This window comes from Salmo trutta, chromosome 8 (genome assembly GCF_901001165.1).
Source record: "Salmo trutta chromosome 8, fSalTru1.1, whole genome shotgun sequence".
Taxonomy (NCBI): domain Eukaryota; kingdom Metazoa; phylum Chordata; class Actinopteri; order Salmoniformes; family Salmonidae; genus Salmo; species Salmo trutta.
The window spans coordinates 3,358,817-3,376,138 of NC_042964.1; the positions used below are offsets into that span (position 1 = coordinate 3,358,817).

General features: G+C 44.8%; 10 non-coding genes across 10 annotated transcripts; all 10 read right to left on the reverse strand.

Annotated features, from left to right (window-relative positions):
- Nucleotides 1-1,994: 1,994 nt before the first annotated feature.
- Nucleotides 1,995-2,067, reverse strand: trnar-ccu (transfer RNA arginine (anticodon CCU)). The gene has a single exon. It is a non-coding gene; the product is annotated as a tRNA-Arg (tRNA).
- Nucleotides 2,068-5,458: 3,391 nt separating this feature from the next.
- trnar-ccu (transfer RNA arginine (anticodon CCU)) lies at nt 5,459-5,531 on the reverse strand. Its single transcript has one exon. It is a non-coding gene; the product is annotated as a tRNA-Arg (tRNA).
- A 1,650-nt stretch (nt 5,532-7,181) lies between these two features.
- On the reverse strand, nt 7,182-7,254 carry trnar-ccu (transfer RNA arginine (anticodon CCU)). Its single transcript has one exon. It is a non-coding gene; the product is annotated as a tRNA-Arg (tRNA).
- Nucleotides 7,255-7,742: 488 nt separating this feature from the next.
- trnar-ccu (transfer RNA arginine (anticodon CCU)) lies at nt 7,743-7,815 on the reverse strand. The gene has a single exon. It is a non-coding gene; the product is annotated as a tRNA-Arg (tRNA).
- A 1,628-nt stretch (nt 7,816-9,443) lies between these two features.
- Nucleotides 9,444-9,516, reverse strand: trnar-ccu (transfer RNA arginine (anticodon CCU)). Its single transcript has one exon. It is a non-coding gene; the product is annotated as a tRNA-Arg (tRNA).
- Nucleotides 9,517-11,167: 1,651 nt separating this feature from the next.
- Nucleotides 11,168-11,240, reverse strand: trnar-ccu (transfer RNA arginine (anticodon CCU)). The gene has a single exon. It is a non-coding gene; the product is annotated as a tRNA-Arg (tRNA).
- A 1,651-nt stretch (nt 11,241-12,891) lies between these two features.
- On the reverse strand, nt 12,892-12,964 carry trnar-ccu (transfer RNA arginine (anticodon CCU)). Its single transcript has one exon. It is a non-coding gene; the product is annotated as a tRNA-Arg (tRNA).
- Nucleotides 12,965-13,452: 488 nt separating this feature from the next.
- Nucleotides 13,453-13,525, reverse strand: trnar-ccu (transfer RNA arginine (anticodon CCU)). Its single transcript has one exon. It is a non-coding gene; the product is annotated as a tRNA-Arg (tRNA).
- Nucleotides 13,526-15,176: 1,651 nt separating this feature from the next.
- On the reverse strand, nt 15,177-15,249 carry trnar-ccu (transfer RNA arginine (anticodon CCU)). The gene has a single exon. It is a non-coding gene; the product is annotated as a tRNA-Arg (tRNA).
- Nucleotides 15,250-16,318: 1,069 nt separating this feature from the next.
- On the reverse strand, nt 16,319-16,391 carry trnar-ccu (transfer RNA arginine (anticodon CCU)). Its single transcript has one exon. It is a non-coding gene; the product is annotated as a tRNA-Arg (tRNA).
- Nucleotides 16,392-17,322: the final 931 nt, after the last annotated feature.

Genomic DNA, 17,322 nt, shown 5'->3' on the forward strand with positions numbered 1-17,322 from the left:
CCTGACAAGACTTAAACTCACAATCCCTGGCATGGGAGGCCAGTTTTTTAGGCATCTGGGCACGGTGTTATAGCATTACCTACAATACGAACTGATAGAACAGTAAAAAAAAAGAATCACGTAGGGCACTGAGACATGCCCATGATATTTAGCTTTTTTTGATCGCTGGTTGCAATTATTTCTAAAAATAAAGATTGTTAGCAGAGGATGGTTTCATCCATCAACCTCTGGGCCCATCACATTTCCGCAGCGCCACTCTGCTTCAACCCACGGAGGGCACTGAGACATGCCCATGATATTTAGCTTTTTTTGATCGCTGGTGCAATTCATTTCTAAAAATTAAGATTGTTAGCAGAGGATGGTTTCATCCATCAACCTCGGGCCCATCACGTTTCCGCAGCGCCACTCTGCTTCAACCCACGGAGGGCACTGAGACATGCCATTGATATTATGCTTTTTTTATCCCTGGTTGCAGTTAATTTCTGAAATAAAAATGGATTGCAGAGGATGGTTTCGATCCATAGACCTCTGGGTTATGGGCCCAGCACGCTTCTGCTGGGAAACTCTGTTTTCAGCCACCCCTGACAAGACTTAACCACAATCCCTGGCATGGGAGCCAGTTTTTTAGGCATCTGGGGCACGGTGTTATAGCATTACCTATACGAACTGATAGAAACAGTAAAAAAAAGAATCACGTAGGGCACTGAGACATGCCATGTATTTAGCTTTTTTTGATCGCTGGTTGCAATTAATTTCTAAAAATAAAGATTGTTAGCAGAGGATGGTTTCATCCATCAACCTCTGGGCCCATCACATTTCCGCAGCGCCACTCTGCTTCAACCCACGGAGGGCACTGAGACATGCCCATGATATTTAGCTTTTTTGATCGCTGGTTGCAATTCATTTCTAAAAATTAAGATGTTAGCAGAGGATGGTTTCATCCATCAACCTCTGGGCCCATCACGTTTCCGCAGCGCCACTCTGCTTCAACCCACGGAGGGCACTGAGACATGCCATTGATTAGTATGCTTTTTTTATCCCTGGTTGCATGTTAATTTCTGAAAATAAAAATGGATTGCAGAGGATGGATTTCGATCCATAGACCTCTGGGTTAATGGGCCCAGCACGCTTCAGCTGGGACACTCTGCTTCATCCGCCCCATTGATAAGACTTCCACTCACAATCCCTGGCATGGAAGGCCGGTTTTTAGCCATCTGGGGCATGGTGTTATAAGCATGACCTATACGAACTGATAGAAACAGTAAACAAAAAAGAATCACGTTAGGGCACTGAGACATGCCCATGATATTTAGGCTTTTTTGATCGCTGGTTTGCCAATTACTTTCTAAAAATAAAAAATTGCCATCTGATGAATGGCTTCAGTTCATCGACCTCTGGGCCCAGCACGTTTCCACAGCGCACTCTGCTTGAACCCACCCAGAAGGGACTCGAACCCTCCATCCCTGGCTTAGGAGGCCAGTGGCCTTATCCATTAGGCCACTGGAGCACTGTGAAGTTAGCATGACCTATACAAAACTGATAGAAGCACTAAGGAAATATATAATGGACAGGCAATGAGAAATGCCCATGAAATTATGCTTTTTTTCATTTATGTCTGCACTTCATTGCTAAAAATAAATCTGGATAGCAGAGGATGGTTTCGATCCATCGACCTCTGGGTTATGGGCCCAGCACGCTTCCGCTGGGAAACTCTGTTTTCAGCCACCCCTGACAAGACTTAAACTCACAATCCCTGGCATGGGAGGCCAGTTTTTTAGGCATCTGGGGCACGGTGTTCTAGCATTACCTATACGAACTGATAGAACAGTAAAAAAAAAGAATCACGTAGGGCACTGAGACATGCCCCATGATATTTAGCTTTTTTTGATCGCTGGTTGCAATTAATTTCTAAAAATAAAATTGCAAGCTGAGGATGGCTTCAGTTCATCGACCTCTGGCCCAGCACGTTTCCACAGCGCCACTCTGCTTGAACCCACCCCAGAAGGGACTCGAACCCTCAATCCCTGGCTTAGGAGGCCAGTGCCTTATCCATTAGGCCACTGGGGCACTGTGAAGTTAGCATGACCTATACAAACTGATAGAAGCACTAAGGAAAATATATAATGGAAGGCAATGAGAAATGCCCATGAAATTATGCTTTTTTTCATTTATGTTTGCACTTCATTGCTAAAAATAAATCGGGATAGCAGAGGATGGTTTCCATCCATCGACCTCTGGGTTATGGGCCCAGCACGCTTCCGCTGGAAACTCTGTTTTCAGCCACCCCTGACAAGACTTAAACTCACAATCCCTGGCATGGGAGGCCAGTTTTTAGGCATCTGGGGCACGGTGTTATAGCATTACCTATACGAACTGATAGAAACAGTAAAAAAAGAATCACGTAGGGCACTGAGACATGCCCATGATATTTAGCTTTTTTTGATCGCTGGTTGCAATTAATTTCTAAAAATAAAGATTGTTAGCAGAGGATGGTTTCATCCATCAACCTCTGGGCCCATCACGTTTCCGCAGCGCCACTCTGCTTCAACCCACGGAGGGCACTGAGACATGCCCATGATATTTAGCTTTTTTTGATCGCTGGTTGCAATTCATTTCTAAAAATTAAGATTGTTAGCAGAGGATGGTTTCATCCATCAACCTCTGGGCCCATCACGTTTCCGCAGCGCCACTCTGCTTCAACCCACGGAGGGCACTGAGACATGCCATTGATATTATGCTTTTTTTATCCCTGGTTGCAGTTAATTTCTGAAAATAAAAATGGATTGCAGAGGATGGTTTCGATCCATAGACCTCTGGGTTATGGGCCCAGCACGCTTCCGCTGGGACACTCTGCTTTCATCCGCCACTGATAAGACTTCCACTCACAATCCCTGGCATGGGAGGCCAGTTTTTTTAGGCATCTGGGGCATGGTGTTATAGCATGACCTATACGAACTGATAGAAACAGTAAAAAAAAGAATCACGTAGGGCACTGAGACATGCCCATGATATTTAGCTTTTTTTGATCGCTGGTTGCAATTAATTTCTAAAAATAAAGATTGTTAGCAGAGGATGGTTTCATCCATCAACCTCTGGGCCCATCACATTTCCGCAGCGCCACTCTGCTTCAACCCACGGAGGGCACTGAGACATGCCCATGATATTTAGCTTTTTTGATCGCTGGTTGCAATTAATTTCTAAAAATAAAGATTGTTAGCAGAGGATGGTTTCATCCATCAACCTCTGGGCCCATCACGTTTCCGCAGCGCCACTCTGCTTCAACCCACGGAGGGCACTGAGACATGCCATTGATATTATGCTTTTTTATCCCTGGTTGCAGTTAATTTCTGAAAATAAAAATGGATTGCAGAGGATGGTTTCGATCCATAGACCTCTGGGTTATGGGCCCAGCACGCTTCCGCTGGGACACTCTGCTTTCATCCGCCACTGATAAGACTTCCACTCACAATCCCTGGCATGGGAGGCCAGTTTTTTAGGCATCTGGGGCACGGTGTTATAGCATTACCTATACGAACTGATAGAAACAGTAAAAAAAAGAATCACGTAGGGCACTGAGACATGCCCATGATATTTAGCTTTTTTTGATCGCTGGTTGCAATTAATTTCTAAAAATAAAGATTGTTAGCAGAGGATGGTTTCATCCATCAACCTCTGGGCCCATCACATTTCCGCAGCGCCACTCTGCTTCAACCCACGGAGGGCACTGAGACATGCCCATGATATTTAGCTTTTTTTGATCGCTGGTTGCAATTCATTTCTAAAAATTAAGATTGTTAGCAGAGGATGGTTTCATCCATCAACCTCTGGGCCCATCACGTTTCCGCAGCGCCACTCTGCTTCAACCCACGGAGGGCACTGAGACATGCCATTGATATTATGCTTTTTTTATCCCTGGTTGCAGTTAATTTCTGAAAATAAAAATGGATTGCAGAGGATGGTTTCGATCCATAGACCTCTGGGTTATGGGCCCAGCACGCTTCCGCTGGGAACTCTGTTTTCAGCCACCCCTGACAAGACTTAAACTCACAATCCCTGGCATGGGAGGCCAGTTTTTTAGGCATCTGGGGCACGGTGTTATAGCATTACCTATACGAACTGATAGAAACAGTAAAAAAAAGAATCACGTAGGGCACTGAGACATGCCCATGATATTTAGCTTTTTTTGATCGCTGGTTGCAATTAATTTCTAAAAATAAAGATTGTTAGCAGAGGATGGTTTCATCCATCAACCTCTGGGCCCATCACATTTCCGCAGCGCCACTCTGCTTCAACCCACGGAGGGCACTGAGACATGCCCATGATATTTAGCTTTTTTTGATCGCTGGTTGCAATTCATTTCTAAAAATTAAGATTGTTAGCAGAGGATGGTTTCATCCATCAACCTCTGGGCCCATCACGTTTCCGCAGCGCCACTCTGCTTCAACCCACGGAGGGCACTGAGACATGCCATTGATATTATGCTTTTTTTATCCCTGGTTGCAGTTAATTTCTGAAAATAAAAATGGATTGCAGAGGATGGTTTCGATCCATAGACCTCTGGGTTATGGGCCCAGCACGCTTCCGCTGGGACACTCTGCTTTCATCCGCCACTGATAAGACTTCCACTCACAATCCCTGGCATGGGAGGCCAGTTTTTTAGGCATCTGGGGCACGGTGTTATAGCATTACCTATACGAACTGATAGAAACAGTAAAAAAAAGAATCACGTAGGGCACTGAGACATGCCCATGATATTTAGCTTTTTTTGATCGCTGGTTGCAATTAATTTCTAAAAATAAAGATTGTTAGCAGAGGATGGTTTCATCCATCAACCTCTGGGCCCATCACATTTCCGCAGCGCCACTCTGCTTCAACCCACGGAGGGCACTGAGACATGCCCATGATATTTAGCTTTTTTTGATCGCTGGTTGCAATTCATTTCTAAAAATTAAGATTGTTAGCAGAGGATGGTTTCATCCATCAACCTCTGGGCCCATCACGTTTCCGCAGCGCCACTCTGCTTCAACCCACGGAGGGCACTGAGACATGCCATTGATATTATGCTTTTTTTATCCCTGGTTGCAGTTAATTTCTGAAAATAAAATGGATTGCAGAGGATGGTTTCGATCCATAGACCTCTGGGTTATGGGCCCAGCACGCTTCCGCTGGGACACTCTGCTTTCATCCGCCACTGATAAGACTTCCACCCACAATCCCTGGCATGGGAGGCCAGTTTTTTAGGCATCTGGGGCATGGTGTTATAGCATGACCTATACGAACTGATAGAAACAGTAAAAAAAAGAATCACGTAGGGCACTGAGACATGCCCATGATATTTAGCTTTTTTTGATCGCTGGTTGCAATTAATTTCTAAAAATAAAAATTGCAAGCTGAGAATGGCTTCAGTTCATCGACCTCTGGGCCCAGCACGTTTCCACAGCGCCACTCTGCTTGAACCCACCCCAGAAGGGACTCGAACCCTCAATCCCTGGCTTAGGAGGCCAGTGCCTTATCCATTAGGCCACTGGGGCACTGTGAAGTTAGCATGACCTATACAAACTGATAGAAGCACTAAGGAAAATATATAATGGAAGGCAATGAGAAATGCCCATGAAATTATGCTTTTTTTCATTTATGTCTGCACTTCATTGCTAAAAATAAATCTGGATAGCAGAGGATGGTTTCGATCCATCGACCTCTGGGTTATGGGCCCAGCACGCTTCCGCTGGGAAACTCTGTTTTCAGCCACCCCTGACAAGACTTAAACTCACAATCCCTGGCATGGGAGGCCAGTTTTTTAGGCATCTGGGGCACGGTGTTATAGCATTACCTATACGAACTGATAGAAACAGTAAAAAAAAGAATCACGTAGGGCACTGAGACATGCCCATGATATTTAGCTTTTTTGATCGCTGGTTGCAATTAATTTCTAAAAATAAAGATTGTTAGCAGAGGATGGTTTCATCCATCAACCTCTGGGCCCATCACATTTCCGCAGCGCCACTCTGCTTCAACCCACGGAGGGCACTGAGACATGCCCATGATATTTAGCTTTTTTTGATCGCTGGTTGCAATTCATTTCTAAAAATTAAGATTGTTAGCAGAGGATGGTTTCATCCATCAACCTCTGGGCCCATCACGTTTCCGCAGCGCCACTCTGCTTCAACCCACGGAGGGCACTGAGACATGCCATTGATATTATGCTTTTTTTATCCCTGGTTGCAGTTAATTTCTGAAAATAAAAATGGATTGCAGAGGATGGTTTCGATCCATAGACCTCTGGGTTATGGGCCCAGCACGCTTCCGCTGGGACACTCTGCTTTCATCCGCCACTGATAAGACTTCCACTCACAATCCCTGGCATGGGAGGCCAGTTTTTTAGGCATCTGGGGCACGGTGTTATAGCATTACCTATACGAACTGATAGAAACAGTAAAAAAAAGAATCACGTAGGGCACTGAGACATGCCCATGATATTTAGCTTTTTTTGATCGCTGGTTGCAATTAATTTCTAAAAATAAAGATTGTTAGCAGAGGATGGTTTCATCCATCAACCTCTGGGCCCATCAAATTTCCGCAGCGCCACTCTGCTTCAACCCACGGAGGGCACTGAGACATGCCCATGATATTTAGCTTTTTTTGATCGCTGGTTGCAATTCATTTCTAAAAATTAAGATTGTTAGCAGAGGATGGCTTCATCCATCAACCTCTGGGCCCATCACGTTTCCGCAGCGCCACTCTGCTTCAACCCACGGAGGGCACTGAGACATGCCATTGATATTATGCTTTTTTTATCCCTGGTTGCAGTTAATTTCTGAAAATAAAAATGGATTGCAGAGGATGGTTTCGATCCATAGACCTCTGGGTTATGGGCCCAGCACGCTTCCGCTGGGACACTCTGCTTTCATCCGCCACTGATAAGACTTCCACTCACAATCCCTGGCATGGGAGGCCAGTTTTTTAGGCATCTGGGGCATGGTGTTATAGCATGACCTATACGAACTGATAGAAACAGTAAAAAAAAGAATCACGTAGGGCACTGAGACATGCCCATGATATTTAGCTTTTTTTGATCGCTGGTTGCAATTAATTTCTAAAAATAAAAATTGCAAGCTGAGAATGGCTTCAGTTCATCGACCTCTGGGCCCAGCACGTTTCCACAGCGCCACTCTGCTTGAACCCACCCCAGAAGGGACTCGAACCCTCAATCCCTGGCTTAGGAGGCCAGTGCCTTATCCATTAGGCCACTGGGGCACTGTGAAGTTAGCATGACCTATACAAACTGATAGAAGCACTAAGGAAAATATATAATGGAAGGCAATGAGAAATGCCCATGAAATTATGCTTTTTTTCATTTATGTCTGCACTTCATTGCTAAAAATAAATCTGGATAGCAGAGGATGGTTTCGATCCATCGACCTCTGGGTTATGGGCCCAGCACGCTTCCGCTGGGAAACTCTGTTTTCAGCCACCCCTGACAAGACTTAAACTCACAATCCCTGGCATGGGAGGCCAGTTTTTTAGGCATCTGGGGCACGGTGTTATAGCATTACCTATACGAACTGATAGAAACAGTAAAAAAAAAGAATCACGTAGGGCACTGAGACATGCCCATGATATTTAGCTTTTTTTGATCGCTGGTTGCAATTAATTTCTAAAAATAAAAATTGCAAGCTGAGGATGGCTTCAGTTCATCGACCTCTGGGCCCAGCACGTTTCCACAGCGCCACTCTGCTTGAACCCACCCCAGAAGGGACTCGAACCCTCAATCCCTGGCTTAGGAGGCCAGTGCCTTATCCATTAGGCCACTGGGGCACTGTGAAGTTAGCATGACCTATACAAACTGATAGAAGCACTAAGGAAAATATATAATGGAAGGCAATGAGAAATGCCCATGAAATTATGCTTTTTTTCATTTATGTTTGCACTTCATTGCTAAAAATAAATCTGGATAGCAGAGGATGGTTTCCATCCATCGACCTCTAGGTTATGGGCCCAGCACGCTTCCGCTGGGAAACTCTGTTTTCAGCCACCCCTGACAAGACTTAAACTCACAATCCCTGGCATGGGAGGCCAGTTTTTTAGGCATCTGGGGCACGGTGTTATAGCATTACCTATACGAACTGATAGAAACAGTAAAAAAAAGAATCACGTAGGGCACTGAGACATGCCCATGATATTTAGCTTTTTTTGATCGCTGGTTGCAATTAATTTCTAAAAATAAAGATTGTTAGCAGAGGATGGTTTCATCCATCAACCTCTGGGCCCATCACATTTCCGCAGCGCCACTCTGCTTCAACCCACGGAGGGCACTGAGACATGCCCATGATATTTAGCTTTTTTTGATCGCTGGTTGCAATTCATTTCTAAAAATTAAGATTGTTAGCAGAGGATGGTTTCATCCATCAACCTCTGGGCCCATCACGTTTCCGCAGCGCCACTCTGCTTCAACCCACGGAGGGCACTGAGACATGCCATTGATATTATGCTTTTTTTATCCCTGGTTGCAGTTAATTTCTGAAAATAAAAATGGATTGCAGAGGATGGTTTCGATCCATAGACCTCTGGGTTATGGGCCCAGCACGCTTCCGCTGGGAAACTCTGTTTTCAGCCACCCCTGACAAGACTTAAACTCACAATCCCTGGCATGGGAGGCCAGTTTTTTAGGCATCTGGGGCACGGTGTTATAGCATTACCTATACGAACTGATAGAAACAGTAAAAAAAAGAATCACGTAGGGCACTGAGACATGCCCATGATATTTAGCTTTTTTTGATCGCTGGTTGCAATTAATTTCTAAAATAAAGATTGTTAGCAGAGGATGGTTTCATCCATCAACCTCTGGGCCCATCACATTTCCGCAGCGCCACTCTGCTTCAACCCACGGAGGGCACTGAGACATGTCCATGATATTTAGCTTTTTTTGATCGCTGGTTGCAATTCATTTCTAAAAATTAAGATTGTTAGCAGAGGATGGTTTCATCCATCAACCTCTGGGCCCATCACGTTTCCGCAGCGCCACTCTGCTTCAACCCACGGAGGGCACTGAGACATGCCATTGATATTATGCTTTTTTTATCCCTGGTTGCAGTTAATTTCTGAAAATAAAAATGGATTGCAGAGGATGGTTTCGATCCATAGACCTCTGGGTTATGGGCCCAGCACGCTTCCGCTGGGACACTCTGCTTTCATCCGCCACTGATAAGACTTCCACTCACAATCCCTGGCATGGGAGGCCAGTTTTTTAGGCATGACCTATACGAACTGATAGAAACAGTAAAAAAAAGAATCACGTAGGGCACTGAGACATGCCCATGATATTTAGCTTTTTTTGATCGCTGGTTGCAATTAATTTCTAAAAATAAAAATTGCAAGCTGAGAATGGCTTCAGTTCATCGACCTCTGGGCCCAGCACGTTTCCACAGCGCCACTCTGCTTGAACCCACCCCAGAAGGGACTCGAACCCTCAATCCCTGGCTTAGGAGGACAGTGCCTTATCCATTAGGCCACTGGGGCACTGTGAAGTTAGCATGACCTATACAAACTGATAGAAGCACTAAGGAAAATATATAATGGAAGGCAATGAGAAATGCCCATGAAATTATGCTTTTTTTCATTTATGTCTGCACTTCATTGCTAAAAATAAATCTGGATAGCAGAGGATGGTTTCGATCCATCGACCTCTGGGTTATGGGCCCAGCACGCTTCCGCTGGGAAACTCTGTTTTCAGCCACCCCTGACAAGACTTAAACTCACAATCCCTGGCATGGGAGGCCAGTTTTTTAGGCATCTGGGGCACGGTGTTATAGCATTACCTATACGAACTGATAGAAACAGTAAAAAAAAAGAATCACGTAGGGCACTGAGACATGCCCATGATATTTAGCTTTTTTTGATCGCTGGTTGCAATTAATTTCTAAAAATAAAGATTGTTAGCAGAGGATGGTTTCATCCATCAACCTCTGGGCCCATCACATTTCCGCAGCGCCACTCTGCTTCAACCCACGGAGGGCACTGAGACATGCCCATGATATTTAGCTTTTTTTGATCGCTGGTTGCAATTCATTTCTAAAAATTAAGATTGTTAGCAGAGGATGGTTTCATCCATCAACCTCTGGGCCCATCACGTTTCCGCAGCGCCACTCTGCTTCAACCCACGGAGGGCACTGAGACATGCCATTGATATTATGCTTTTTTTATCCCTGGTTGCAGTTAATTTCTGAAAATAAAAATGGATTGCAGAGGATGGTTTCGATCCATAGACCTCTGGGTTATGGGCCCAGCACGCTTCCGCTGGGACACTCTGCTTTCATCCGCCACTGATAAGACTTCCACTCACAATCCCTGGCATGGGAGGCCAGTTTTTTAGGCATCTGGGGCACGGTGTTATAGCATTACCTATACGAACTGATAGAAACAGTAAAAAAAAGAATCACGTAGGGCACTGAGACATGCCCATGATATTTAGCTTTTTTTGATCGCTGGTTGCAATTCATTTCTAAAAATAAAGATTGTTAGCAGAGGATGGTTTCATCCATCAACCTCTGGGCCCATCACATTTCCGCAGCGCCACTCTGCTTCAACCCACGGAGGGCACTGAGACATGCCCATGATATTTAGCTTTTTTTGATCGCTGGTTGCAATTCATTTCTAAAAATTAAGATTGTTAGCAGAGGATGGTTTCATCCATCAACCTCTGGGCCCATCACGTTTCCGCAGCGCCACTCTGCTTCAACCCACGGAGGGCACTGAGACATGCCATTGATATTATGCTTTTTTTATCCCTGGTTGCAGTTAATTTCTGAAAATAAAAATGGATTGCAGAGGATGGTTTCGATCCATAGACCTCTGGGTTATGGGCCCAGCACGCTTCCGCTGGGAAACTCTGTTTTCAGCCACCCCTGACAAGACTTAAACTCACAATCCCTGGCATGGGAGGCCAGTTTTTTAGGCATCTGGGGCACGGTGTTATAGCATTACCTATACGAACTGATAGAAACAGTAAAAAAAAGAATCACGTAGGGCACTGAGACATGCCTATGATATTTAGCTTTTTTTGATCGCTGGTTGCAATTAATTTCTAAAAATAAAGATTGTTAGCAGAGGATGGTTTCATCCATCAACCTCTGGGCCCATCACATTTCCGCAGCGCCACTCTGCTTCAACCCACCCCAGAAGGGACTCGAACCCTCAATCCCTGGCTTAGGAGGCCAGTGCCTTATCCATTAGGCCACTGGGGCACTGTGAAGTTAGCATAACCTATACAAACTGATAGAAGCACTAAGGAAAATATATAATGGAAGGCAATGAGAAATGCCCATGAAATTATGCTTTTTTTCATTTATGTTTGCACTTCATTGCTAAAAATAAATCTGGATAGCAGAGGATGGTTTCCATCCATCGACCTCTGGGTTATGGGCCCAGCACGCTTCCGCTGGGACACTCTGCTTTCATCCGCCACTGATAAGACTTCCACTCACAATCCCTGGCATGGGAGGCCAGTTTTTTAGGCATCTGGGGCACGGTGTTATAGCATTACCTATACGAACTGATAGAAACAGTAAAAAAAAGAATCACGTAGGGCACTGAGACATGCCCATGATATTTAGCTTTTTTTGATCGCTGGTTGCAATTAATTTCTAAAAATAAAGATTGTTAGCAGAGGATGGTTTCATCCATCAACCTCTGGGCCCATCACATTTCCGCAGCGCCACTCTGCTTCAACCCACGGAGGGCACTGAGACATGCCCATGATATTTAGCTTTTTTTGATCGCTGGTTGCAATTCATTTCTAAAAATTAAGATTGTTAGCAGAGGATGGTTTCATCCATCAACCTCTGGGCCCATCACGTTTCCGCAGCGCCACTCTGCTTCAACCCACGGAGGGCACTGAGACATGCCATTGATATTATGCTTTTTTTATCCCTGGTTGCAGTTAATTTCTGAAAATAAAAATGGATTGCAGAGGATGGTTTCGATCCATAGACCTCTGGGTTATGGGCCCAGCACGCTTCCGCTGGGAAACTCTGTTTTCAGCCACCCCTGACAAGACTTAAACTCACAATCCCTGGCATGGGAGGCCAGTTTTTTAGGCATCTGGGGCACGGTGTTATAGCATTACCTATACGAACTGATAGAAACAGTAAAAAAAAGAATCACGTAGGGCACTGAGACATGCCCATGATATTTAGCTTTTTTTGATCGCTGGTTGCAATTAATTTCTAAAAATAAAGATTGTTAGCAGAGGATGGTTTCATCCATCAACCTCTGGGCCCATCACATTTCCGCAGCGCCACTCTGCTTCAACCCACGGAGGGCACTGAGACATGCCCATGATATTTAGCTTTTTTTGATCGCTGGTTGCAATTCATTTCTAAAAATTAAGATTGTTAGCAGAGGATGGTTTCATCCATCAACCTCTGGGCCCATCACGTTTCCGCAGCGCCACTCTGCTTCAACCCACGGAGGGCACTGAGACATGCCATTGATATTATGCTTTTTTTATCCCTGGTTGCAGTTAATTTCTGAAAATAAAAATGGATTGCAGAGGATGGTTTCGATCCATAGACCTCTGGGTTATGGGCCCAGCACGCTTCCGCTGGGACACTCTGCTTTCATCCGCCACTGATAAGACTTCCACTCACAATCCCTGGCATGGGAGGCCAGTTTTTTAGGCATCTGGGGCATGGTGTTATAGCATGACCTATACGAACTGATAGAAACAGTAAAAAAAAGAATCACGTAGGGCACTGAGACATGCCCATGATATTTAGCTTTTTTTGATCGCTGGTTGCAATTAATTTCTAAAAATAAAAATTGCAAGCTGAGAATGGCTTCAGTTCATCGACCTCTGGGCCCAGCACGTTTCCACAGCGCCACTCTGCTTGAACCCACCCCAGAAGGGACTCGAACCCTCAAACCCTGGCTTAGGAGGCCAGTGCCTTATCCATTAGGCCACTGGGGCACTGTGAAGTTAGCATGACCTATACAAACTGATAGAAGCACTAAGGAAAATATATAATGGAAGGCAATGAGAAATGCCCATGAAATTATGCTTTTTTTCATTTATGTCTGCACTTCATTGCTAAAAATAAATCTGGATAGCAGAGGATGGTTTCGATCCATCGACCTCTGGGTTATGGGCCCAGCACGCTTCCGCTGGGAAACTCTGTTTTCAGCCACCCCTGACAAGACTTAAACTCACAATCCCTGGCATGGGAGGCCAGTTTTTTAGGCATCTGGGGCACGGTGTTATAGCATTACCTATACGAACTGATAGAAACAGTAAAAAAAAAGAATCACGTAGGGCACTGAGACATGCCCATGATATTTAGCTTTTTTTGATCGCTGGTTGCAATTAATTTCTAAAAATAAAAATTGCAAGCTGAGGATGGCTTCAGTTCATCGACCTCTGGGCCCAGCACGTTTCCACAGCGCCACTCTGCTTGAACCCACCCCAGAAGGGACTCAAACCCTCAATCCCTGGCTTAGGAGGCCAGTGCCTTATCCATTAGGCCACTGGGGCACTGTGAAGTTAGCATGACCTATACAAACTGATAGAAGCACTAAGGAAAATATATAATGGAAGGCAATGAGAAATGCCCATGAAATTATGCTTTTTTTCATTTATGTTTGCACTTCATTGCTAAAAATAAATCTGGATGGCAGAGGATGGTTTCCATCCATCGACCTCTGGGTTATGGGCCCAGCACGCTTCCGCTGGGAAACTCTGTTTTCAGCCACCCCTGACAAGACTTAAACTCACAATCCCTGGCATGGGAGGCCAGTTTTTTAGGCATCTGGGGCACGGTGTTATAGCATTACCTATACGAACTGATAGAAACAGTAAAAAAAAGAATCACGTAGGGCACTGAGACATGCCCATGATATTTAGCTTTTTTTGATCGCTGGTTGCAATTAATTTCTAAAAATAAAGATTGTTAGCAGAGGATGGTTTCATCCATCAACCTCTGGGCCCATCACATTTCCGCAGCGCCACTCTGCTTCAACCCACGGAGGGCACTGAGACATGCCCATGATATTTAGCTTTTTTTGATCGCTGGTTGCAATTCATTTCTAAAAATTAAGATTGTTAGCAGAGGATGGTTTCATCCATCAACCTCTGGGCCCATCACGTTTCCGCAGCGCCACTCTGCTTCAACCCACGGAGGGCACTGAGACATGCCATTGATATTATGCTTTTTTTATCCCTGGTTGCAGTTAATTTCTGAAAATAAAAATGGATTGCAGAGGATGGTTTCGATCCATAGACCTCTGGGTTATGGGCCCAGCACGCTTCCGCTGGGAAACTCTGTTTTCAGCCACCCCTGACAAGACTTAAACTCACAATCCCTGGCATGGGAGGCCAGTTTTTTAGGCATCTGGGGCACGGTGTTATAGCATTACCTATACGAACTGATAGAAACAGTAAAAAAAAGAATCACGTAGGGCACTGAGACATGCCCATGATATTTAGCTTTTTTTGATCGCTGGTTGCAATTAATTTCTAAAAATAAAGATTGTTAGCAGAGGATGGTTTCATCCATCAACCTCTGGGCCCATCACATTTCCGCAGCGCCACTCTGCTTCAACCCACGGAGGGCACTGAGACATGCCCATGATATTTAGCTTTTTTTGATCGCTGGTTGCAATTCATTTCTAAAAATTAAGATTGTTAGCAGAGGATGGTTTCATCCATCAACCTCTGGGCCCATCACGTTTCCGCAGCGCCACTCTGCTTCAACCCACGGAGGGCACTGAGACATGCCATTGATATTATGCTTTTTTTATCCCTGGTTGCAGTTAATTTCTGAAAATAAAAATGAATTGCAGAGGATGGTTTCGATCCATAGACCTCTGGGTTATGGGCCCAGCACGCTTCCGCTGGGACACTCTGCTTTCATCCGCCACTGATAAGACTTCCACTCACAATCCCTGGCATGGGAGGCCAGTTTTTTAGGCATCTGGGGCATGGTGTTATAGCATGACCTATACGAACTGATAGAAACAGTAAAAAAAAGAATCACGTAGGGCACTGAGACATGCCCATGATATTTAGCTTTTTTTGATCGCTGGTTGCAATTAATTTCTAAAAATAAAAATTGCAAGCTGAGAATGGCTTCAGTTCATCGACCTCTGGGCCCAGCACATTTCCACAGCGCCACTCTGCTTGAACCCACCCCAGAAGGGACTCGAACCCTCAATCCCTGGCTTAGGAGGCCAGTGCCTTATCCATTAGGCCACTGGGGCACTGTGAAGTTAGCATGACCTATACAAACTGATAGAAGCACTAAGGAAAATATATAATGGAAGGCAATGAGAAATGCCCATGAAATTATGCTTTTTTTCATTTATGTTTGCACTTCATTGCTAAAAATAAATCTGGATAGCAGAGGATGGTTTCCATCCATCGACCTCTGGGTTATGGGCCCAGCACGCTTCCGCTGGGAAACTCTGTTTTCAGCCACCCCTGACAAGACTTAAACTCACAATCCCTGGCATGGGAGGCCAGTTTTTTAGGCATCTGGGGCACGGTGTTATAGCATTACCTATACGAACTGATAGAAACAGTAAAAAAAAGAATCACGTAGGGCACTGAGACATGCCCATGATATTTAGCTTTTTTTGATCGCTGGTTGCAATTAATTTCTAAAAATAAAGATTGTTAGCAGAGGATGGTTTCATCCATCAACCTCTGGGCCCATCACATTTCCGCAGCGCCACTCTGCTTCAACCCACGGAGGGCACTGAGACATGCCCATGATATTTAGCTTTTTTTGATCGCTGGTTGCAATTCATTTCTAAAAATTAAGATTGTTAGCAGAGGATGGTTTCATCCATCAACCTCTGGGCCCATCACGTTTCCGCAGCGCCACTCTGCTTCAACCCACGGAGGGCACTGAGACATGCCATTGATATTATGCTTTTTTTATCCCTGGTTGCAGTTAATTTCTGAAAATAAAAATGGATTGCAGAGGATGGTTTCGATCCATAGACCTCTGGGTTATGGGCCCAGCACGCTTCCGCTGGGACACTCTGCTTTCATCCGCCACTGATAAGACTTCCACTCACAATCCCTGGCATGGGAGGCCAGTTTTTTAGGCATCTGGGGCATGGTGTTATAGCATGACCTATACGAACTGATAGAAACAGTAAAAAAAAGAATCACGTAGGGCACTGAGACATGCCCATGATATTTAGCTTTTTTTGATCGCTGGTTGCAATTAATTTCTAAAAATAAAAATTGCAAGCTGAGAATGGCTTCAGTTCATCGACCTCTGGGCCCAGCACGTTTCCACAGCGCCACTCTGCTTGAACCCACCCCAGAAGGGACTCGAACCCTCAATCCCTGGCTTAGGAGGCCAGTGCCTTATCCATTAGGCCACTGGGGCACTGTGAAGTTAGCATGACCTATACAAACTGATAGAAGCACTAAGGAAAATATATAATGGAAGGCAATGAGAAATGCCCATGAAATTATGCTTTTTTTCATTTATGTCTGCACTTCATTGCTAAAAATAAATCTGGATAGCAGAGGATGGTTTCGATCCATCGACCTCTGGGTTATGGGCCCAGCACGCTTCCGCTGGGAAACTCTGTTTTCAGCCACCCCTGACAAGACTTAAACTCACAATCCCTGGCATGGGAGGCCAGTTTTTTAGGCATCTGGGGCACGGTGTTATAGCATTACCTATACGAACTGATAGAAACAGTAAAAAAAAGAATCACGTAGGGCACTGAGACATGCCCATGATATTTAGCTTTTTTTGATCGCTGGTTGCAATTAATTTCTAAAAATAAAGATTGTTAGCAGAGGATGGTTTCATCCATCAACCTCTGGGCCCATCACATTTCCGCAGCGCCACTCTGCTTCAACCCACGGAGGGCACTGAGACATGCCCATGATATTTAGCTTTTTTTGATCGCTGGTTGCAATTCATTTCTAAAAATTAAGATTGTTAGCAGAGGATGGTTTCATCCATCAACCTCTGGGCCCATCACGTTTCCGCAGCGCCACTCTGCTTCAACCCACGGAGGGCACTGAGACATGCCATTGATATTATGCTTTTTTTATCCCTGGTTGCAGTTAATTTCTGAAAATAAAAATGGATTGCAGAGGATGGTTTCGATCCATAGACCTCTGGGTTATGGGCCCAGCACGCTTCCGCTGGGAAACTCTGTTTTCAGCCACCCCTGACAAGACTTAAACTCACAATCCCTGGCATGGGAGGCCAGTTTTTTAGGCATCTGGGGCACGGTGTTATAGCATTACCTATACGAACTGATAGAAACAGTAAAAAAAAGAATCACGTAGGGCACTGA